The sequence below is a fragment of the Chelonia mydas genome, chromosome 6 (genome assembly GCF_015237465.2).
Source record: "Chelonia mydas isolate rCheMyd1 chromosome 6, rCheMyd1.pri.v2, whole genome shotgun sequence".
Taxonomy (NCBI): Eukaryota; Metazoa; Chordata; order Testudines; family Cheloniidae; genus Chelonia; species Chelonia mydas.
Window position 1 is genome coordinate 51,653,442 of NC_051246.2, and position 24,634 is coordinate 51,678,075.

Consider the following 24,634-nt stretch of genomic DNA (forward strand, 5'->3'; position numbering starts at 1 on the left):
AAATCACAAAAGAAAACAATGTCGGTGTGGAATTTGTACTCCCTTTACATCTATACAGGGGTAACACTGTTGGAATACAAAAGGACTCAAAAAGGGATGAAGTATAGCAATATACCTGCCAAAAAGCCATTTGAAAAAGAAGTCAGCCATGTTACAGCTTGGGAGACACTTCTGTGAAAAATATATAAACCCTACAGACGGGAATGACAGCATCAACCTCATCTCCACAAACTCTTTTTTCAAATAAATCCCCCTTCCACTTTTCCAGACCCTATTATCAGATTAACTTTGGTTTAATGTTGATAAAAGTTTAAGTAAAGGTTTAAATTTAGCATCACATATACAAAATAATGTGTAGTTGTTCTCTGAAGATGTACAGCAAAACCTATCAATAAAAAGGAGTTTTTAAAAAGTATATCAGGAACATCCTAACAATGGTATTGGTCCATTACTAGATGGAAATAGTAGAATCACCAACAATAATGCAGAAAAGATAAATGTTCAATAAATATTTCTGTTCTCTATTTGGGAAAAAGGTGAAATAGTCATATCTTAGGATACCACTTTCTCCATTCCACTAGTATCTCAGGGGGGATACTATACAGCAGCTCCTAAAGTCAGACATTTTAAAAAAAATCAGCAGGTCTGGATATCTTGCACTCCAGGGTTCTTAAAGAGCTGGCTTAGAAATTTGCTGGACCATTAATGTTGATGTTCAAAAAGTCTTGGGGCACTGCAGAAGTTCCAAAAGACTAGGGGAAAAAAAAGCTAATGTTGTGTCAATATTTAAAAAGAGTAAATGGGATGACCAAGGTAATTATAGGCCTGTCATTGATCCTGGGCAAGATAATGGAGTGGCTCATAAAAGACTCAATTCATAAAGACAGAAAGGAGGGTGGTAATAATTAATGCCAATCAACATGGGTTTATATCAGCCTAATTTGATACCTTTATGAGATTACAAGTAATAGTGTTGATGTAATATAGTTAAACTTCTGTAAGGCATTTGACTTGGTACCACACAACATTCTGATTTAAAAAATTGAATATAAAATTAATATGGCACACATTAAATGGATTAAAAACTGGCTAAATTACAGCTCTTCAAATATAATTGTAAATGGAGAATCAAGTGGGTGTGTTTCTAGTGGGGCCCTGGAGGGATCAATTCTTGACTATTTAACACTATCATCTATGACCTGGAAGAAAACAAAATCATCACTAAAAGTTTGCAGATGACACAAAAATTGAGGGAGTGGCACAAATAAAGAGAATGGGTCACTGACATAGGAGGGATCTGGATCACTTGGTAAGCTGGGCTCAAGCAAATATGCATTTTCATATGGCTAAATGTAAATGTATACACCTAGGAACAAAGAACATAGGCCATACTTACAGGATGTGGGACTCCATCCTGGGAAGCAGTGACTCAAAAACTTTTGGGGATTGTCAAGGTTCCTTCCCCACTCTGAACTCTAGGGTACAGATGTGGGGACCTACATGAAAGGCCCCCAAAGCTTATTTTTACCAGCTTAGGTTAAAAACTTCCCCAAGGTATAAACTTTGCCTTGTCCTTAAACTGCATGCTGTCACCACCAAGCATGTTAAACAAAGAATAGGGAAAGAGCCCACTTGGAGACTTCTTCCCCCAAAATATCCCCCCAGGCCCTACACTCCTTTTCCTGGGGAAGGCTTGATAAAAATCCTCACCAATTTTTACAGGTGAACACAGACCCAACCCTTGGATCTTAAGAACAATGAAAAATCAATCAGCTTCTTAAAAAAAGAATTTTAATTAAAGAAAAGGTAAAAGTATCACCTCTGTAAAATCAGGATGGTCAATACCTTACAGGGTAATCAGATTCAAAACACAGAGAATCCCTCTAGGCAAAACCTTAAATTACAAAAAGACACAAAAACAGGAATATACATTCCATCCAGCACAGCTTATTTTACCAGCCATTAAACAAAGGGAAATCTAACACATTTCTAGCTAGATTACTTACTAACAGGAGTTGTAAGGCTGCATTCCTGATCTGTTCCCGGCAAAAAAATCATCACAGACAGACGAACCCTTTGTTTTTCCCCCCCTTCCCAATTTGAAAGTATCTTGTCTCCTCATTGGTCATTTTGGTCAGGTGCCAGCGAGGTTATCTTAGCTTCTTAACCCTTTACAGGTGAAAGGGTTTTGCCTCTGGCCAGGAGGGATTTTATAGCACTGTATACAGAAAGGTGGTTACCCTTCCCTTTATATTTATGACAGGGATTGTGGTGGATGATCAGCTGCACACGAGCTCCTAGTGTGACACTGTGGCCAGAAGTGCTAATGCCATCCTTGCATGCGTAAACAGGGGAATCTTGAGTAGGAGTAGAGAGATCATTTTATCTCAGTGTTTGGGACTGGTGTGACTGCTGTTTGAATACTGTGTCCAAAAGAGTGCCACGAGAATGATTAAGGGATTAAAAAACATGCCTTACAGTGATAAACCAAATAGATTGAGCTCTTTGAGTCTAACAAAGATGGTCAAGGGATGATTTAATTACATCTATAAGTACCTACGTGGGGAACAAATATTTAGTAATAAGTTCTTCAATCTAGCAGAGAAAAGGTATACCATGATCCAGTGGCTAGAAGTTGAAGCTTGACAAATTCAAACGGGAAATAAAGCATACATTTTTAACAGAGAGGTTAATTTACCATTGGAATAATTTACCAAGGGTTGTGACTGATTCTACATCACTGACAATTTTTAATCAAGATAAGATGTTTTTCTGAAAAGATATGACATAGCAATCATTTTCTGCAAGATCTCTGGCCTGTGTTATACAGGACATGAGACTAGAGAATCAAAATGATCCCTTCTGGCCTTGGAATCTATCACCATTTGGGGATCTGAAATCACATGTGATCCAAAAGGAAATCTCATAGCTCAACGTTCTAAGTCAGGGATCCTGCAAAAGTATCAACAAGCCACACCTGCAGAAGAACTGCAGCAATCCCTAGTGCCTCCACCAGTTAGTTTCTTTCTAACTGAATGCAAGTCATAAAATATTCAAAAACTACCAAAATATGTAATTAAGAAGTTAGGAGACTCATCTTTGTGGAGAGGTATTGGGTAAGTGTTTGGCTGTTGCCATATTTATTTTCAGAAAGAACAAAAATATCTGTATGTAGTTAATTTTTTTTCTCCAAAATATTCACAACTCTTGGAAACTACATAACTTCCTAGGAGCTCTCTAAAATAAAACAAAATTTTAATGATCTAGAGAATGGGCAGCCTATTCTCCAGCCTCGTGCAGAACAATGGTAGCTGTTTTCTAAGCAATGAGAGTTTTTTTTTTTTTTTAAATGCGCTCCGCTCCAGAGGGCTGGGTCATTTGCTTCTGGATACAAAGGCCATTGTGATCGTCCACAGCCAACCAGCATAACCTACCAAAAATCATGTCATGGAATGATTGTCAAGATGACATTTTGAGATATCAGATTACAGAACAATTTTAGAGTATTCAGCATGGTTGTTATCCCCAGAATACATTGGGGTAGTTCCCAATTCCAAATAAGACATTATCTTGGACATGAAACACTTTTGGGTGATTTCCAGTCACTACAGTTTGGTTTGGGAAAATCCCTCAGGTTTCCCTAAAGTTGTCCCTAAAACTACCACCAAATTACAGTGATTTGATAATCTGTCACCCAAATTCAATACAAGAGTTTCTGTATAACTTGAGACCACCAAGTCCTCAGTGCTCGCAAAGGTTGCTTCATACAGCCCATAGTCCTGCAAGTTGACCACTAGATTATGTTTCCTTTTTAGGAAAGATTGTCCTTGATATTTGTGACCATTTATTGTACTTAGACTTGAGAAAACACTCTTTAGTCAGGTTTTATTTCTGTACCATATTTAAAATAGTCAAGGGCTAAACTTTGACCAAGCACTGTCAGCACTAATGCAGAAACTCCAATTCCTGGGAGCACTTACTAGGTGGATTAAGCTTTGATTTAAAAAAAGCTTTTCAAATTCAAACTATCCTAAAAGCTAAACAAGTAAACCTATACACAGCTGCCTCTGCATTTTGAAATGTAGCACACTTTTAAAAACAGAAAAAGGAATGAAATAGATTCTGTACACTGGTAGACCAGTTCACAAGATATGTATGAAAAGTAGGCCATAAAAAGAGATATGAAAAGTAGGCCATAAAGAGATATGAAAAGTTTCATATAAACAGATGGCCAGATTGTCCCCTTCCTGTGGAATGGTGACAGAGGAGAAAAACTCCATGGCTCTACAGTTCCCAACAAAATTGTTTTGTTGGGGCCTGGTGTTTGTCTCCTCCCAGGTCAACATGAGTTGGTGGTTCACCAGAAAACTCATAGATCTTACCAAAGCTATATGTATCACGCTCATCCCAACGGTCCTTTTACTTGTCTCTGAAACTGGAACCGACAGTGTGAAGAAGGCCTTACTGAAGAGGCCTATATTCACTTTTCAGTGGGATTCACCACTGGTTCCTGTGTGAGAGAGGAGGATGCAAGTAATACACGTCAGGCTCAACCATGGCCCAAAAAGTTAGCTGCATGATCTGGGGATGGAGATAGGGAGGAAAAGCCTTGAGGAAGATGCATTCCCCTTTCACAGAGGAAAAGCTGTGAGTTTAGCCTACAAAATCAACTGCCCAAAGCTATAAGGCTGGATTTGAAGTAGCTACACAATATTCAAGTGTATTGGTAATAAGCTACAGGTGTGTACCATCTGAACAAGACACTATTGTAAGGGATGTGTGATGGTTACGTATTATGTATTTGCCCCCAGGTGTACTTGTTAGCTTATGTAGTTGATTACCTGCAGTGACCTTGAAAATTTCCCCAAAGAACAACTTTGAAGTGACCCACCTATAACATGGCCTAGATACCAATGAGCAGATTTCTTTTGGAAATTGTACTGAACATCATAGAAAACACTAATTATATCAAAAGGTAGTGAGACTTCATGTGAAATCTATCCTTAGATCTCATTTACAATGTGTTACGAGCCTGTTTCAGAAGCCAATTTGAGAGAATAAAAATCAGAAAACAGGACAACACAGAAAATTTTGGTGCTCTCAATACTGTTAGTTGAGTCTCTTAAGGAGCCAGATGCTGCTGCTGCAGGAAACTGTTTTCTACAGCATGATATCGCTGTTCTATCAACATATCCAAAGCAGATGGGAGGAAATGCAAAATGCAGTAACAGATTACATTGTTTAACTACTCCAGTATGTGCAAACCAGCAGTCTATTGTTTTCATTTTTGTGCCTTCCAATAGTGTATTCACAAGGAATACTGAATTCCTAGGGGAAACATTTAGACTTACTAGTCTCCCATCCCAGAGTCCAGACACATGTTATGGACAAGGTGAACTCAATTTCCTGGGTGGATACGTCAGCCCTGAAGTTCTGTGGCACCCGTCCTCCCCTTACATATATCCCTGTTCACAATCCAGTCTACCCTATTAGCCAGCATCAACAAAATAACAATCCACAAAGAGAGAGAAGGAAGCAGTCACCACAATAAATTGGAGGCCCCCCAAAACACAGCTTCCTCTCCCTTCCGTACATGAATGAAAGGGATACAAAAAACCTATAAGTAGTTGCACAACAAACAATTGTTCTGGATTCAGGCCAGAATTTGGGGCAGAAATAGATTTAGTGGCACTGATGGATTACCCCATGCAGTCAATGGATGGAAGGCAGACATCCATTCTCATCCTCATGTACCTCTCTGAAGCATTAAACACCACCAATCATGAGACTCTGCTGTCCACCTAAGAGGTGCTGCAGGAATCCAGTGAACATGCTAAAATGATTCAAATCCTTCCTGGAGGGATGAGTCAAAGGGAAGGGAAGAGATGGGATAGGAAACTAGACCCTTCAGTTGTAGAATCCCACAAGGATCAGTTCTCACCAATCGTACTTAACTATATGCAGATGTAACCCACACACCTTCTGGGTGTGATGTTCTGTCCCATCTAGCGGCACCGAGACCACTTAGAGTAATGAGTCTGCTCTACAGCCTTAACTAACAGCCATATGGCTTTTAGCTCATGCAGTAGAGGCTCATGCACTAAGCTCCAGAAATCCCAGGTTCAATCCTGCCTGCCAATGACCGGGGTCTGTAGGTGTTACACAGGCACTAGGAGAACCACTAAGATGACGTGGAGTCAAGAGTGAGCAATATCCAGATGACACACAGTTCTACTTATCCTTCACCACATAAGAATACACTACCATAACCAAGATAGCCCTTTGCTCAGAGGTGATCAGCTCATGGATGAACAGCAGCTGGTTTAAGCGGAATCTCAGCAATACAGAAATTATGTTGGTAGACAGAGGAAAGTTAAAAGGTGTCTAAAGCTCCAGGATAAGGACAGTGGTCGACAACTCCATTCTTCAGGCACATTAGAAATGTCCACTGCAAGAGTAAAAGCTCCTCTGTGCAGGACGCAGAGCTTTCTTGAGGGTTGGTCCCAGTCTGTGGAGCAAACTTCCACAAGAACAAAGAACCATCTAAAGCCTCCTCACCTTCTAGTGCAAGGTGCACATTGATTGTTCTTTCTCTAATACAAGTAGTCAGAAGCATATACATATAAACAATAGAAACCTACCAAACCACAACACTGCACACATTCTTCACCTTGGGAAGGACATGAGAGAAAAACAAAACAAAACAAAAAACCACGACAGATGTTATTCATGTCTTCTGATGCACTTCTGGAAGGCTCTCAGATAGTATGGTGATAAGAGAAGTGTAATAGCCTGTATGGAATAAAATAACATGACAAATTTATGCCTAGTCCATTGAAGCCCATAGAGTTGCACCAAGAATGAGATCCTCATAATACAGGATAGATGTGGTACAAACTTAGATCAATTTAGCCCATATTTAGTAAAGGGGATATTTTACTGCTCAAGATAGATACCCCTGCAGTATAGAGACAAATGACAGTATGATGTCACTAGCATACAGGTTGAAAGAAATGAAGGTATTCATTGTGACGATATGTGGACTGAGAATTTTTTGGCCCACTTCCCACCCAATGAGAGGCAGTCCTTCAACTGGGGATACATGGATGTGGTTTCCACATGGATCTCCCACTATACTAGCCTGATCATTGGGCCAGAAGATTTCCTCCATAGCTGCCCCACCTCCATACCAAGAAGATACAGTCTTATTACTCACAGCAATGTTTGCCTAGGGAGCAAAGAATGATCTTATCCCTTAACTGGGATGTCCCTATGACACAGAGCAGCCAATGTCAGCCAAACTGGTCCTATTACAGTATTACATTTTTAATAGATTTCTACATTTTAAATGGTTTTGGAGTATAAAAAAAATAGTGAAAAAAATGCAGCATTTCCCTTTCTTTTCTTCCCCCTTCTCCTGTTAGCAGTGCATTTCAACAGCTGTGTGTTGGTTACCTAGGAAACTGCTGTGGGTTGATCATTGATTGGATATGTTGTCAGACTGCTTGCCAGAGTTGTGGGCAGAGTTTAGAGTGGCAGACATGTGCACGTGATGCATAAAGAAAGTAAATACTAGAAGACTTCATTTCTTTCTTGTGATATTAGAGACAACCCAAAGCATTAGATGCTTTATCCCCATTAATCAATGTGAGTTATTTGTAAAGTCAGGTTATATTACTAAACTATTTCATTTATGATTATAAGTGTCACCATGCTAGAGAGATTTTTAGGACTTCGGTTGTATGTTAACGAGCTAATTTATAGTAGGGGGAAATAGCTCTGCATGCTGTATGGAAGTGTTTCCCAAAAAACAAGCTAACATAGCCATTCCAAATTGCCACTCATGGAGTTATAATCCTTCTTTGTTGATTAGTTGGCCACAATAAATTCAATAGCTTAGTGCCGCCCCACTAAGCACATTTTTGCCCCTCATATGGGTATCTGGGATTTTTTTTTAGGTGTGATATGTAACCACAGACATTCCATACTTTGGGCCAGGTGCTGTGCATAGGTCTGTCAGAAAGCAAGTATCTGGCAGAGATAGGGAGCGAAGGCATCCACCACGCACTCTCTGTTCCCACTGCCAGAATAAAACTTTTGTGGAAAAGCCATATACTGTCCCAAAAGGAAGGACATTAGAGGGTGGTTCTTCAAAGTCAGAGGATGTGGACTGCATTGTTGTTGTTCTTAGTCCAACAATGGACCCTGAACAACATGCAGGGGGCAGGAACAATTTATGCAGGGACATAGGATCTGTTCAGATACCAGTCATAATATGGATACTGATTTTGCAGCACGTACACATGTTCATTTTGGGAACCTTGCCTACTTAAACCATAATTTACCCTAGAGGCATATCACTCTTCATGGCACAACACAGTATTTTTTCAATTTCCCACAAAATATGTACACATGCCTATCATTTCCCCGCCCCCCCCTGCGGTAAGCATAAGAAACCCTTTTAGGCCGAAAGGAAAAATGTTACCAATATAGGTATAATTCGGACTGAAGCAGTGTTGCTCCTGCTATAGTGAAATGGGGAGTAAAGACAGCTAGCAGATTTGATAAAGGCCAGAAGTCATGCCTCAGTTCTCTACCCAGTTGTAGCTTTTAAAGCTTTCGGCCAGGCTTACAGTGGAAACTTTTGCCAATGTAGCAATGTTGGTTAGGGGAGTGATTTTTGCAACATTTCTAAACTGACAAAAATCCCATTGTAGACATCCCATCATAGAAGTGCTTTTGCCTGTATAGTTTATTTTGCTTGGGGAACCAATATAAGCGATACAGGCAAATGCATTTTTAGGTCAGTATAAGCTGTGGTTACACTAAGAGGGTTATGCCAGTAAAGCTATACCAGCAAAAAACTTAAGTGTAGGCTAAGCCTCAGAGGTTCACACCCAAGGCCTAAATTGGACCATCAATGCAGAATGGTCTGATCATGCATCTCTTCCACAATATCTTCAAAGCAACTAATCACGTAAACATTGCAGGATGATGCCCTTCCAATATGAGGTCTTCAGAAGCAGGTCCAGAACTTCCCTTTGTCCTACACAGTATTTGGTGCAGTTTTGAAGCTAAAAACAAAACAAATTAGTTCTGTAGGCAACTTTCATCGTGAGCAGAACCTGTCTAAGGTACAGAGACTAAAATGTACCCCCAAGTTATGCTATTTAGGAACCAAAACCTGCAGTTAGGTACAATGCAAGGTGATGGCTAATATCAGAAGAAACAAGGATTATCTTGAGTACTTTTTTGTGCAAATTTGAAGAAATAGCATTATGACCTCTTTTGGGGGGGGTAAGATTCACTATGATTACTGATAGGAGATGGTAAGGATACTAACGAGAGATAGTAAGAGCTCAGGAATAAAGTAATTTCTTTTTAAACAAAATTAAAGGTGGTCTTTGTTGACCACTGCAAAATCCTTTTAAGAGTAAGAGGGGAGGAAAAAAAAGACTTGCTTAATTCTAAACAGATTTTAATTTTATTGAAATTTTAGTGTTCACCTCTCTTGGGCTCTCACAGCCTAAGACCAGTTCTTCTTTAGACAGAAAAACGACAAATTTTTTAAAAGTATTTGAAGTTTTTTCTTTTGAAATAGGCACAAAATGCTTGAAATAAAACTACTTCCTTGCAGTAGTGATTCCCTGGTTCTTCTGGAATTATGGATTTTAAATAAAAGACCATTGGTAGTACAATTTTGCAGCCTAGATGGTGATTATTAGGACAAAGATTACTAGGATTATGGTGAATTGTCTTAGTCACAGAAGATACTGAAAGGGATGATCAAATTTAGTGAATCATGGAGTTTGCAAAGGAAATCTTACACATACCATCTTATTACAAGGTAACATAAATTAGAGTTATGAAAAGGGCATCATCAGCCTGGAACAATGGTAGAGAACAGTGGTTCAAAATCTCTAGCCCATGGACCACCAGTGGTCCGCTGATCCCGTAGTGTTAATTGAAAACTATTAGTGCACTTAACTCTCTTGCAAGCAGAGCTGGACATGCACAAATTTCTCCATCACATGAAGATTTCAAGAATTCCTTGTTAGGACAAAACAGAGACCTTTCAAATTTTAGGTGTAAAACCAGAGACCACTCTCCCCCACATCCTCCCCAGAATAATCTGGAGGTTAAGAGATTCGCCTAATTTCTAGAGAGAGCGCCGAGATGGAGACAGACACATGGAATAGTCTGTTGGTTCACGCTCTCACCTGGGATGTAGGAGACTCAGATTCAAGTCCCTGCTCTGAATCAGTGAGGGCCTAAACCACCAGGCTATTCTGTGGCTCAGTCTTGGTCTTTCCACAAAAATTCCATCCTGGACCTGAGCAACCTTCCCAATGAAAGCTTTGTCAAAACTGATAGGTTTCCATGAAAAGTTTTGGTTTTGACCAATTGATATTATTGACAAAAAACGGTTTACAAAATTGGCTCTAATTGGAAGAAAGCCAAAAGTAAATACTTGCCTAATATTTTTCCATATAAGCAATTGTTATAGCATTAGCTTCTCTTCTTCCAGTAATGTTCTATGTTTCAAAAGAAAGATTACATAGCTGAGACCATCAAATTAATGCTGTATGTAACAAGATTGACACCATTTTACTATTCTGTTAACTCTGTTTCCACAGGTTTTGGTTTTTAATGTGTTTTTGTTTTTATTGGTTTTTGGTTTTTTATTTAACGTCACCTGCATGCATTTACTTATGAAGAAATAAATGCAAGTATGCAAACATCAAAGATGGAACAAGTCTCTGAGATGGATAGTGTTTTCTCACAAGGCCTTTCCTGTCTTCGGCAAACTAGTATTGACTCATTTGCAAACCAGAAAAGGGACAGAAGGGTTTGCTTTTGGGTGGCTCTGAACCAGCTTACTTTGCTGAGCACTCACAGAGGGTGGCATTTGCTCCTCTTTCCTGAGGGCTCCCTCCTGTGGGTTTCTGTATTCTGTCTTGTTAAGAGGGGCGATACATGCATGGAGGTCATTGGTTAGGGAGGAAGCATATGTTGTAGTATCCCCAGCAGGCTGGAGTCTCCGCTGAGTCAGCTGGAAGAATCGATTATATTATCCATGTAAGGAGAGATTCGGGCATGAATGAGCACTGGCTGGCTTTAATTCAGCCTACATAAGACTGAGGTGATGTTGGTTGGTTGGTTGGTTGGAGAAAGAAACTAGAGACATGGCAAGGGTAAATTCTGCTTCCTTTGACTGAAGATTATTATAATCTTTTAGCCTTCAGGGTATGCTGCAGGCTCTCTTGCCCGGGAATGAATGCATTTTGGGTACTGATTTCTCTGGGATTCTAGGGATTATGTGGGGAGTTGATTCATTGGTATTATATCTATGTCACTGATGAGTAATTTAACTTGATCTGGGGGAAGCTATCCAGTCTGATTACTAATTTAGTATATTTTTAAAATGATGCTTGAAGGTGCCAAGAGCATTGGATGGGTGCTTTTATTATAGTTTGTAAAAATCAAAAGTAAATTTCAATAGTAAAACATCTCCCTGTTGAGTTCAAATCCTAAAAAAGAGCCTTGAATCGCAACATCCATAATCATGAGCTATTGTAATTTTATCAGACCCCCCATTATATCAACCAATTCCAAAGTGGGGAAAAACCCCCCGAAACAAAACAAGTAGAAACAAAATTAATCTCACAGAAACATATCAAGAGCCTAATTCTGAGATGATCAGCACTCAACTCCCATCCTATTTACATGATCAGGCCTAAAGTTAAAACGTAATCCCAAATACATTTTGCTAAAGCTTTTTATAAAGTTATGACAGTTGGATGAGCAATTTGTAACAAATAATTTATTTCAATCAGTTTTCACCCTCTGTTCTTAGCTGTCTGTCAACATATTGCAACATCCTCAAATGTATTCATTTTTTTAAGTTATGCAGTGAGGATACATCTTGAACCTGGGAAGTCCCAAAGTAGGCTGCACGCCAGTACTTTCATTGTGCTCTAGCAATTTCCACATGGGACATTACTGGTGTAATACAGAGAACCTGGTATAATACAGATTTGCAGCATAGTTTGCTATGCAGTAACTTGCTGTGTAGACACGGAGTCAGAATACGCTGTTATTGTTAGAGTACCCACTGGTACAATGAGTTGCTAGAATATCTGTAGACTGCAAAACAATAAAGTGCAGACACAGTCAAGCAAAACTGATTTAAGAATAAATCCAAACAGTCACAAGATTTGTCATTACTTATAACTTCATACAGTGAAATGCTGACTAAGGCTCTGAGCCTGCAAATGCTTACACATGCCTAACTTCACCCACAAGTAGTTTTAGGACTTCCATGGGATTTGCATACTTAAATTAAGCACATGCATGTTTTCACAAGTGACCCCTTAAAGCCCCATTCCAGAATGTGAATAACTGGAGTAACATGGAACTACTGATGAGAGTCAAGCTACTCACTTGGTCAAGTCTTTGCAGGATTCAAACTAGAACAACTTCCAGCATGTATTTATATTCTTATTCATTACACCCAACATCAGTCTCATTCAGTTAACTGAATGCTGTTTTTCTAATTGTTACTTCCAGTCTCAAAACTGACTACAGATTTATTTATTTTTTTTTTCCTCCAAAAGACCAAAGCACAGCAGCGGGGATTCAGGCACCACGCCAGTTTAGGCCCACATGAAATGGAGTTAATATATTCCATCTCTGGAAAAGAGGAAGATGCCAGCTGCATCACTAAAACATTCCCAGCAAGTATGTTTAGGGAATGACACAGATGAGCACCACTTGCCCTATTCCAGTGAAAGATGATGCAAAGAGGAGGAGGAGGAGAAGATTAAAGATAGATAAGACAATGCTAGCAACAAACAATCCTTCAAATACTGACCAGATATAATCATTCCAGCATCTGCTTACACATTTACTCCCTCATAACAACCAACACTTTAGTGGTACCATTTTTATAAAGCCTGTTAACAAGAGGATATAATTCAGACACAAAAACCTGGCATGGACTCTCGCTATAGGATTTTTTTAAAAAAATCATGACTATTGTACTTACAGTACCAGATACCAATTTTAGTTACACTGTTAATTCAGAGTAACGCCATTTGCTACTTATTTTGGGGATCTACAACATGTATGCTGAATTCTCACGTATCTATAACAGTAGTTTTATTTAAAGTTTTAAAATATTTTTAATATAAAAGGATGACGCCACCTACTGGGTATGAATGAGTATGGGATGTGGGATGATGCAAGGTTCCTCCCGGTCCTTTTTCACCTCACCCATCCTCCACCCGCCTCGAACAATACTTAGCAGAAAAATGGAACCTTACAAAAGCTTGGCAGCTGTGTCCACAGCAACTGATCAGTTCTAAATTTGAATTGCCCTGCTATTTCCCCATCAGATATGCCCTGGAATACACTGAGCATCAGATTGAGAAACCTTGAGAATATTTTAAATGATATGCTGGGTCAGCCGAGCAGAAAACTTAGTTCCAGTGCTGAAGTGTACTGAAAAGGAAGAGAAGCCAGAGGTATGGAAAGCCTGTGTGGTACGAGAAGGAAGGAGATTAAGGTCACTTTAGAACCTAAAGCTAAATATCTCCTAAGGACAAGAATGTTTTTAAATTTGGATCACAAGCATCACTTTTATAGCCAGTACATCAAAATGCATTTTAGGATACCCTTAAAAAAAAAAAAACCAAGAAAAATGTCTATTTGAAAATGCTTATCAATATATTTCAAAATGGAAAGCTTAAAAAACAAACAGGATCTATATTTAAATAGCAAATTACAGATACCGTCAATGAAACAATGAAATTCAGTTAACTCAGTCTCATGTCACCCTACATTTTGTGCTCGTGTAGTTTAAAAGTCCAAATTTCACTTTTGATGGTACTATATATATCCATGTGCAGCAATATTATAGGGAGATGAGTTCAGAGAGATTATAGACTGCATCAGAATGCTGTGCGACATTTTATTGCCATTTCCCCAGGATAATTTATAAATTACATGGGGATTTTAATTTCAAGGTAATTAATTAATCTGAGCTGCTATTTCATTTTAACAGAACAATAGCATTGTGCAAACGTGTATGAAATCCAAGACGTCTTATGGAAGAAATTCTGTTCCTTAAAGCAATCTGTTCACTAGTACAGTACAAAACCTACTGTCTACTGCACCTGTGATACTCCTCAAGCTACACAAGGTACTGAGATGACCTACTTTATTTTGATGGGGGCAATTTATCCTAAAACATGTACAAATATGTATTACATGCTAATGTACAGATAAATGAACACAAAGCCTACTAACTGAAATGTAAACTGGATTTATGAGATTGTAGTGATCAGTTTAGAAAACTGGACTGGTATCCAGTCCAATGGAGAGATGGAATGGAGTTTGAAAGAAGTGACTAATTGAATATATTTCTAAATTAACGAAGGTAGATAATTGCCTTCACATCCCTAAATTAGAACAACATTCATTATAAGGACAAGTTCCTTTTAAAATTCTATGACCGGTTATCCCAAATATAAAAAAATTTAAAAAATGAAATTAAGCTTTCCATATATTTCTAAATCCTAGATGAACACATCTGGAATTGTACCTTTTCTTCTCACTTTATTTGCTAATTTCTCAATTATTCTTTAAAATGTGCTGTAAATTACAATATATTTTAGGTTTAAGAAGAAATAGACTATAGGCTAGGCACTAATAAGAATGTATGAAATTATGAGCACAAATGCAATACACCACATTATAGTTTAAAATTTTAAAATAGAATCCATATTTTCCAAGCACTGCTCCATATTGTAGTCTCATCTTTACATTTAAAAGCCACACAACGAGTTATTCATTTAAGTTACACAATACCTCCAAAATGAACTTTCTTCTTGAATCTTGAGTTCTCAGTCATAGTTTCTAACCTAGGTGTAACCATCTCACTAGAACGTGTTGTTCTTTTGCATCCCCATGACGAAACAAACACAATCCAGATAGTTACATTTCAAAATTTACTATTTCAGCTGTACACAAAAAGTTGCTCCAAAGTGCAAGATTAAAAGAGACAGAGAAAGAAAAAGGAAGCTTCTAAATTTTTAAATCCATAATGACGTTCACAGTAATTCTTACTCTTGTAAACAAGAATAATAATAAAAAAATCCAGCATCAACCAAAGAATCTGTTATTTTATACAAGTTGTAGGCTCAGAATCACAGCCCATATCCTTCTAGTTCCACACTGTACCAACAGATTTTTTTTTCCTGGTGCAGGTTTCCATGGAAATGCATCAGTCACTAATCTAAATAAGTGCGGGTGAAGGACGCCTGAAAACCTAGAGCAATTACGCATGCCATTAGAGAGGAAAAGAATATGATTCAACCCAGCTATTAGTAACATGGTACAGCTATCACGTCTATATTTTTGTTGTACTGCTCCAAACAAAACTGCTTTACTGTTTCTGAAAACTCACTCTTTTCTACTGTCTCTTCAAAAGTCCATATTAAAAGTATCTCAGGTAGTGAGTGTGTGCTAAATTCAGACCATTTCAGACGCAAAACACAACACTAATAGTTAATTAGCATGCATTTGTTTTACCATGGTTATTTATTTAAGCATGAATCCTTCCCTCCATAACTAAAAACAGAATATCTTTGACCAGCTATTCCTAGAAGAAATGGGAAGGTTGATGCTTTGATCTGCATTAAAGGGGTCTTAGTTCCCAAAGAACCCATTTAAATATAAAAATCTGGGTTGCATAGTGTTTCTCTACAGGATAGTTAATTATCACAATCAACAATGGGCAAGGGTTTGTATCCTTGTACACAAAATCCATGCAATTCAGTACCCAGCATATTTATGTTTGGTACAATGAACAGCAGTATGGGGTTCACAGTCTCCCATATCTGTGGCAGAGACTCAGAGAACTCTTAGCCCTACAATGACCTTCTACAATCACTTCCTTAAGGCTCACTTCTGCTGTCATGCAGAAGCCAAATGACAATGGACGGACAGTTGGCATGCTGAGACTGCTACATAGTATACTGAACCGTAATTTCTCTGTTGTCTTGTCCTCTTCCCTCCATCCCCATTTGTTTCTCTTCCAGCTATTGCTTCCTGTCATAGCCTAAGGAAGCTAGCAATTTGGGGAATGGGCTGCATTTTTATTACAGCACAATGTAGCCCTGGATAACAATGGGGATCACCAGATGATATTGCATGACAGTACAGTCAATTGCTTTGTCAGGAGGATGAAACTATTTAAAAAAAATATAGATGGTAGCACCCCCCATTAAGGTTGTCTGACTCTTCCCATTATAAGATCCAGTTTTCAGTTGCATATAACTTTGTCAAACATTAAACCATTTGGGCTGAAATTTTCCAAGCTGGAGGTCTGCCTCAGACTAAATATTTTTTGAAAGTTTCAGCCCAAGCTGTTCAGCCATTTCTGAGACCAAGGATAGGGGAATATACATTATTTTGCCCATGTTAAAAAGTTCTGGTGACCTTTTCTTTGAAAAGTTGCTGTTCAACGTGCCCAGTAGAAATTTCTTAGACTTTAGCAGCTAAAACCTCTGAAGATTCTATCCTCATTGAGCATGCACACCCTCTCACCCAGCTCATGGCTCCCAGTGCTGACCAGACTGCACATGCTCCATCTCCAAAAAACAATTTAGTATGCTTCACTGTAGCCCACAGCTGCAGTTGCAAAACCTGACTTTCCCTGGAATTGCTGCTCCCATCACATGCAACCTAAATTCTGACATTTTAAACTTTTTCTGAACTTAAGAGAACATTGTTAAACGTAGTTGTGCTAGCAGTGTGTTAGGTGCTGTTCAGACAAGAACATAGTGGTTACAGAACAGGACTGGGAGTCAGAATACGAGGGTTTTGTCCTGATTACATCACTGGCTTGATATGCGATTGTGGGGAAGTCACAACCATTTTGTGTCTGTTCTATTCACCTCACCACAAAAACACAAAAACAAAAAAACAACCACCCCACACACCAAACACACCCAGTAAAATATGTGATAATTCTTTTGTAAAACACTTTGGATAAAGACCACGGTAAATGGGAGAGAAGTAAGATGTAAACTAACTCCTGCTCCCAAAAGCTTACAATCCATACAAATAATTGGGTAGATAGCAAAAAGTGAAGACTGAGTAAAGCTTAGCATGTTTTGCCAAAGTCATGCATTTCCAGAGCCATTTTTGATTAATTGTTGGATTTTTGTGCTGGTCCTTTCAGGACTAAGGGGGAGTATATTAAAAGTTTGAAGGCAACAAAGTTTGCTTTCACTCCTTGTGCAAATACCAATTATTTTCAATCTGCCATTCCTTCAAAATTTTGCAATCCCAGGTCTTTCTGTATAGTCATATTTACCATTTTTGTGAATCACAACTACTAAGGGAAGAAGTATATTGAGAACACAGTAGGTGCATGGAATAACTGCCTACAGTCAGATCAAAGGTGACATTCAACATTTTTCTTTTCTCTGGACTATGCATGTGTTGGCATGGACTTCACTGGGTACAAGATCAGACCCCATCCCTCTGATTCAGGTCTCCACAAAGCTTGACATTTCTGTAACTCCCTTATTATTGATAATCCAGTTGCCTTCCATAAGGATTCATTTTTTGTCAATTGTGTTAAATTATTTTGCCTCCATTCCCTAGTTTTCCGAAAGTTTTAGTCCTCATTGGAAGCCTCTTCCCGCTCCCCCCACCAATAAACCGTGTCTAGTCACTCAAACTATGAGATCGTCTGATTGAATAAACTAAGTAGCATCAGGGCAGGGCAGTATTTGGACTGGAGATCACCATGGAAAACCCTAGTGGTACAGTAGGTTGTTTTGTTGATTCACTAAGAAATATGTTTAAATAAATTATTAAATCTTAAGGATGGTCCGGTTTATCGTTACCAGTACACCTGGATTAAATGCAACACAAAAAGGACCTGGCTGCTTCTGATCAATAAAGATACCACTGAACCTTCTGCAAGATTAGAGATGTATCAGTTTTGTATCCTGGCCAGATTACTAAAATTCAGTCCATATTTCAAGAGGATAATTTGCTTTTTTCTATCAAACTGCTGTGCACCATTAAACAACTGTCCCATTTCATCCAAAAAGCATAAGAAGTGGTGACTCAATTGATCCTATAAAAATGGAAAAACCTGGAAAAAGTAGAACAATTCCACTTTATCTAATTTGGTACAGGGACAGTTGATGGATTCACCAGAAAAAATGCATGTCACTGTGCAATGTGGTCTACGTATCTGTGAGCATCTATTGGTTTTAGATGTTGTCCAGTTTATGCCCTGAAAAGTAACATCCGAAAGCCTTTGCAATTAAATTCAGCTAATATATCTACAAATGTACAAAACAGACTGTCTCATTTGCAAAGTATACTGAGGTCATCTGGCTGAAAGACAACAGGAAATGCACCCTCATCAGCTTCAGAATTTTGGAAGACTGCAAGTCAACTGGACTTCACTATTCAGATAAAAGTTAACATAAACCTTTGAAAATTTCTAAGTACTGCTGGTTTTTTTGCAGACACAGACCAACATGGCTGCTACTCTGAAACCTCTTATAAAGTGGATTTTTTTCCCCCAAGCCTGTTACCTTACACTACATTTTCCAAAGCAGCATCAATACTGGACATTGTCAGAACTCCACACTGTTTCAGAGTCCAGTGCTACAAAAGGGATTTTCAAGGGAAGATACTTATACCTCCTCAGAGCTCTAGCTCTTCCAGAATCACTGTTTTGTACAGTTACAGTAAAATCTGCTTGATGGTCTCTCTCAGCAACCTGATCTAATACCTTGCTTCCTCTTCTCACTACTGTTCTTCACTGAGTTGGATGGTTAAAAAACTATTTTTCCCACAACAGTAAAATCCTCTTTGTAATCAACATACTTGTTCCCAGAATAAAGTTGCTCTTAAAATAGAATTTTCCATTTGCTAGCTCAGTCACCTAATAATCCAATATTTTTACATCTGCTAATTAAGTGCTAGCTATGCAAGAATATTTCATGTAACTCATTAGTAATATAAGATCTAAGAATAATAGTGTTTATTGCAACAACAGTGAACAATTACAAGATTTGAGATTATAAAGTAAATTGAATCCCAAGTGAAGAGAATGTAATGTTTTTCACATCCACGGAGAGCCACCATTTTACTCCAGTCAGAACAATGTTTATTTTAGATTAAACAAAAACCAAATAAGTACAAAAGTAAAGCCTCTAGGAGAAAGGCTAGGGTATCTGTATGTGTGCATATGCCTGCCCTCTACTATTTTGTGTCCATTTAAATGCAGACTATTAGTTTTCTGCGGACTTTTTAGAGATGAATATCACAGGACACACAATCACAACAGTTACATATATCACACAGAACATACCAGAATGCTGGAAAACCCAAAATTATATTTGTTATGACTCTTAACTATCACATTAATTAATCTTACAGAGAGTTTAGGATGAACAATTAAGAGGCATAAACCATAGACTTCCTCCTATTCTCCAGAGGCATTATTGGTGCCAAAGATTCCTGCCTCACCTCCCTGGTAGAACATGGCATCGCCTCCTCCTTTAAATCTCCAACTAAATATAGCTCTTCTAGCCTTCATTAATTTTTTCCCCCACATTCGATCCTATTCCATCGTCTCTTCCCACTCCATTTCTCTCCCCCGCCCTCATTTTATTACCTCCCTATGCTACCCTATTGTCTGCCCACTATGCCTGCACGCCTTTACTTGTGGGCCATTCCTTCTATCCTCAGGCCAGTGCTAATTTCTCTGTGCTTGGGAACTGGAAGAAAGTGTCAAGAATTGATCCTAGAGTGCAAGTTATTCTTCCTTCCAGAACCCATCAGCTGCCTGAGCCAGGGCCAGGGTGCTGAGAGAAGAGAAGAATGAAGACCCCAAAAAGCCACAGGGCAGATCCTCAGGGGGTGTAAGTTGTGATAGCACCTTACACTGACAATTCTTGGCTGCTCTGGGAACTCTTGCTTTTCCACCAAGTTTGAGTTAGGAGAACAGTAGAGATCGTTCCAAAGGAGTTACAGCAAGGCACAGTGTCATTTTGGGTTGGATTGTCACTCTTCTATAGCACTTTTGTCTTGTATTGACATAGATCTCTGTTCTTAGCGCTGTGTAAGTCACATGGATATAACTAATGTGTGCTGAAGCCTTGTACTGCTAATGTAAGTTACACACATAAAACATGGGTTGTACCTGTCATTGTGAACAGGTTACAGTATGAGTATTTTGTTTGGTATGCTGGAGTGTCATTCAGATTGCGAGCTCCACCAGTGAAGGTTCAGTTAGGGCCCTCATTTAGAGTCTATTGACCAAAACTAAGACTAAAGAATTCCTATGGCTAAAAACCATATTTTGAGTTATTTACAAATAGGAAAATTTTACAGAAAGCTTAGAGAGTTTAAGTGTTTAAGCTGTCTAATCAAATAGTAGGGTGAACAAAGCTGACCTTGCTTATTTCCTTTGTGGTACATTAAAAAGTAAGGTCTCCAAGCATCCCAAAGTCGTCATCATTCCTCAGAACAATCAAGTTACCATTGTTTCATAGCTTTGCATATAGGAAATGATTTTGTTGGTTATTGCCAGAGAAATCTTGCTAAAATCCTGAAATAAGTCTTGTTCATCACATCTACATTCTTGTACAACTGACCACTGGGCAGTGAAATACTGAACTAGCAGACAATCTGAGATATCCATTGCCTACAATATCTAATCCTCACTTGTGAGAAATTATTGAAAAGCAATTAATTTTCAGTTCATTTAATTAAGCTACGAGCTTTTTTGCACTCTTTTAGTAAGAGCATATTTTCTTTACTATTCTACGTAGCCTTAACACCAACAAAATTCCAATCACCATTAGATATCACACCCGTGTGTTTCAATGCTATCCCGAGTTAGGCTGGGCCAGGATGCTCAGGCTGCTGACAGTATCCTTGCCGGTCTGATAAATGGCTTCTGACGCTGTGTACTTGGACCTGATCTGAGCTACCAGTAGCCGTTTCATTGTTACATTAGTCTTTGGAGGTTTTTCTAGCTAAGTCATAGGGCTTTTGTTACATCTGTATGAAAACCCATTTTAGGTAAAACGGTTTGTAACTCGGTATACCATTCTGTTCACCATGCCCAAGGAAAACAGAAAACGGCTCCCTCTGCCATAAGCCTGTGGAGCCAACATACTATCAGACATTGAGAAATAAAAGCTTGTGTGTCACTAAAATGAGTGATTTTAATTTTGAATAAACATAGGAAGTGTATCAGTGGGGTAAAGAAGGTCACAGTAGAATGGCACTAAATCACCTTCAATATCATTTATCTGTCACAGCAGCCACTAATTTGTTAGTTACGTCATCCAAAAACATTAAATGACTTCTCTTTAGCTAATGAAGCCTTCAAAAGCCAGAAGAACCACCAGCATCAAAAACAAAATACATCACAAATGCTGGAGGGAAATTATGTATGGCATTAGGCCATCTCTCGCTAGTGCTAGACTGTCTATAAATTTAAAGTTTCTAATGCTTTGTCAAAAATAGTTTCAAAATGTCTAAAAATAAAAGGAAAAGGCCTTCCCAAAGTAAAGATTGTTTATAAGGACTTTGAAATCTTTATAGTACATGATGCCCCTGGGTGCATCACTGGCAGATTGTATAGCTATACCATTAACTGCTACTCACGTCAATATGGGTCACGCAAACAATGTTTTATGGTACAAAAGGTCCTTTGCATCATAGAATCATAGAATATCAGGGTTGGAAGGGACCCCAGAAGGTCATCTAGTCCAACCCCCTGCTCGAAGCAGGACCAATTCCCAGCATCATCAAATATGACAACTATAGGAATGCATGTAATAGATACTATTCAAATAGTACCCATGATATCATCTGTACCATTCTATTTGAGACATTCCCTATATTTAGGATGAAGAATTGCCTGAAGTCACAAAAGTCAAGGTTTTACACAGTGATCATCATACATGAAGTCACTACTACTACTACTACTACTAGGAGGAATAAGAGGCAATTCATATTCAAATAAATAAAATAAAATAAATAAATCTACCTTAGTGTGACCCAAGAACCTCTTAGCGCCAACTAGGCAAGGGGCACAGAGTGGGTGCATAGGGGCTAAAGGGATCTCTTGGGTCCTACATGTACATTCTAGTTCATCAAAAGAATGTCATGTGAGGTCTCAAACAAGAGCCAGTGTCACAATAGTCATCAATACTGCAAAATGAATGTATGCATGTTGTGCAATTTTTTTTTTTAAAATTACACACACAGAAAATTATGTTCTTAAATCTGTCTAGGAACTGATTACCACCAAAGCTGAAAAACATGTTCTCTGGCAGACAAAACAATTTATCTGGCTGTTTACATGTAAATTAAGTACTCTGTGATTCCTGAGGCAGAGAGTCCAGCCTTCCAGGTACGGCTTGGAAGGAGAGGAAGATACTGCACCTGGATTAAATGTGGGCTTCTCCCAAGCAGTAAAGGCAATATTGAGGCTTGTCACTGACCGAGAATGAACACAGGCAGGAGGCACAGATCTTGGACCCCAGCATCTTCAGCATAATCCAATACCCAGGTGTGTGTGCTGAGGTGGAGAACCAGTGAAAACAGAGTCCCCAGAATCTCTTAATTCCTAAAACTGCTACTAACACTAAAAACTACAACAAAAACAAAAAAAGACTATGTACAATTCTAAAAAGTGTCCTCTTTTCTCTCGCTGACACAAAGAGCTCCAAAATCGGATCATGCGGCAGTGAGAAGGAACTGAGGGTGTGGATAGGGCAGACCGACCTTGATCACTTCAGATGAAACCATGAGATGGAGCAAGGGCACATATATGGACCAACAGACACTACTCCTTTCAAAATTCTCTGGCTCCAGATTCATGGCTTACGCATAGTACCCTCAGTGGAATACTATAGGAACCATCACTCAAAGAAGAATTCAGAATTAACTCTCTGAAATCTGATCCTTTAAAAATAAAAAGCATAATATTTTAGCCTGCATGAAAGCCATTTCATCTGATTGCTCTCTATGCATTGGAATAAGATTAAAGAGAATGAACCATGTAACAGTTCTTAAATTGTGTAAATCTTTAGAATTCTTCTTTTGACCTTCAAAAGTGATCTAACTGGATGAACAACAATTATGTTTAAATATGCATTGTAGGACCTGCAATGTAATGGATTAATCATCACTCAAAATACCTTTTACAGGAATGTACTAGACAAATTTTGACTGAGATCTGAAGACCTAAGATATGGGAGAGAAAATGCATGTAACTATTTTTAAGTGTGCCATTCTGATGTATCCTGAAGTTAGTTTTATAAGGGACAAGTAGTTAACACAACAGAGTAAAACAAGACTTTAAAAACTGCCTTACGGTATGTGTGTCATATCCGAGATAGATGGCAGGGATGAGAGGAGTAGAACTGGACTCACGATTCATACTGAATAGTTTAGACACAAATTCAACCTTGTATGTAGAGCTGGGAGAAAAACGGATTTTGTGGTTCACTGGCAGTTCTGAAAAAAAATTGTCCATCTCCAACTGAATCCAAAAATTGTGAAATAGATCTTGGTGAATTTAAGAAATTTGGGTTGAATGATGTGTTTCGTTTGACCCAGAACATTGTTTCAGGTATTTTTAAAAGGCTACTTTCACAAAACAGCTGGGGGAGAAGGTGGTGGTTGTCTCTTTATAACTTTTAGCCCAGCTCTTAGGGTGCTCATCTGGGATGTATGTTATTCATAGCTGCAATCCATAGTCATTCATAATGACAATGAAGAGTCACTGGGCCAGGAAGAGAGTAAGGAAAAGAATGAAAGTGACTATAGCCTCGTGATGAGACTTACTCAGGATGAGACAACCATTTTATATAAATAGTCATTGGACTTGAACTTGGAACAGCTTCAAAACAAGAGGAAGTTTGAGATCAGAATATCCCATAGCTCAGTGTTCTGGGCACCCTCCTCCAGTGTGCAAGACCCCAGTTCAAATCCTTTCTCCACATCAGACAAAGAGGGGCTAGGAATTAAAACTGGGTCTCTCACATGCCAGGTGAGTGACTCAACTGCTTGAATAGAGGCTCTAAGGAGGGCACCTGAACTTCTTCCATTATGAGCATGGCATCTAACTCTTCCGCTCCCACACCTCCCCAAAAATTTGGCCAAAACTATGTATGTCAAAATTGTAAACGGTTTCAAGTCAACCCAAAGTGCACTTTTCAGTCAATCAGCTATTCAACTGAAAAATTTTGCCCAGGTCTACTTTTTTGTTCAGGAGTTTCTATTTGCAATTGCTCTAGAACTGTGAGACACCTTACTGCAGGTTTCGGCTCTGTGTACTCCACAGAGAGCCGGACCCAAGTTTCATGGCAAGGTCCCTGGATTCTGTGGAACACTGTTGAAAATTCTGCAGCAGATTCAAATCGCTTAAAAAAAAAAAAAAACAACAAAAAACAAAAAACAATGAAGTTTATATTGAATTTAAAAATGAAAATAAATATAATCACACAGAACATCCCTACAGTTATTTATATTGATATTAAACAATATTGTTGCTGGTGCTACAATTTCAATT

The 24,634-nt window shown here is 38.6% G+C and overlaps 1 protein-coding gene across 2 annotated transcripts in view; it reads right to left on the minus strand.

Moving 5' to 3' along the window:
• Positions 1-24,634, minus strand: part of SHANK2 (SH3 and multiple ankyrin repeat domains 2) — a 612,060-nt gene that overhangs the window by 223,528 nt on the left and 363,898 nt on the right. The window lies entirely within an intron of this gene.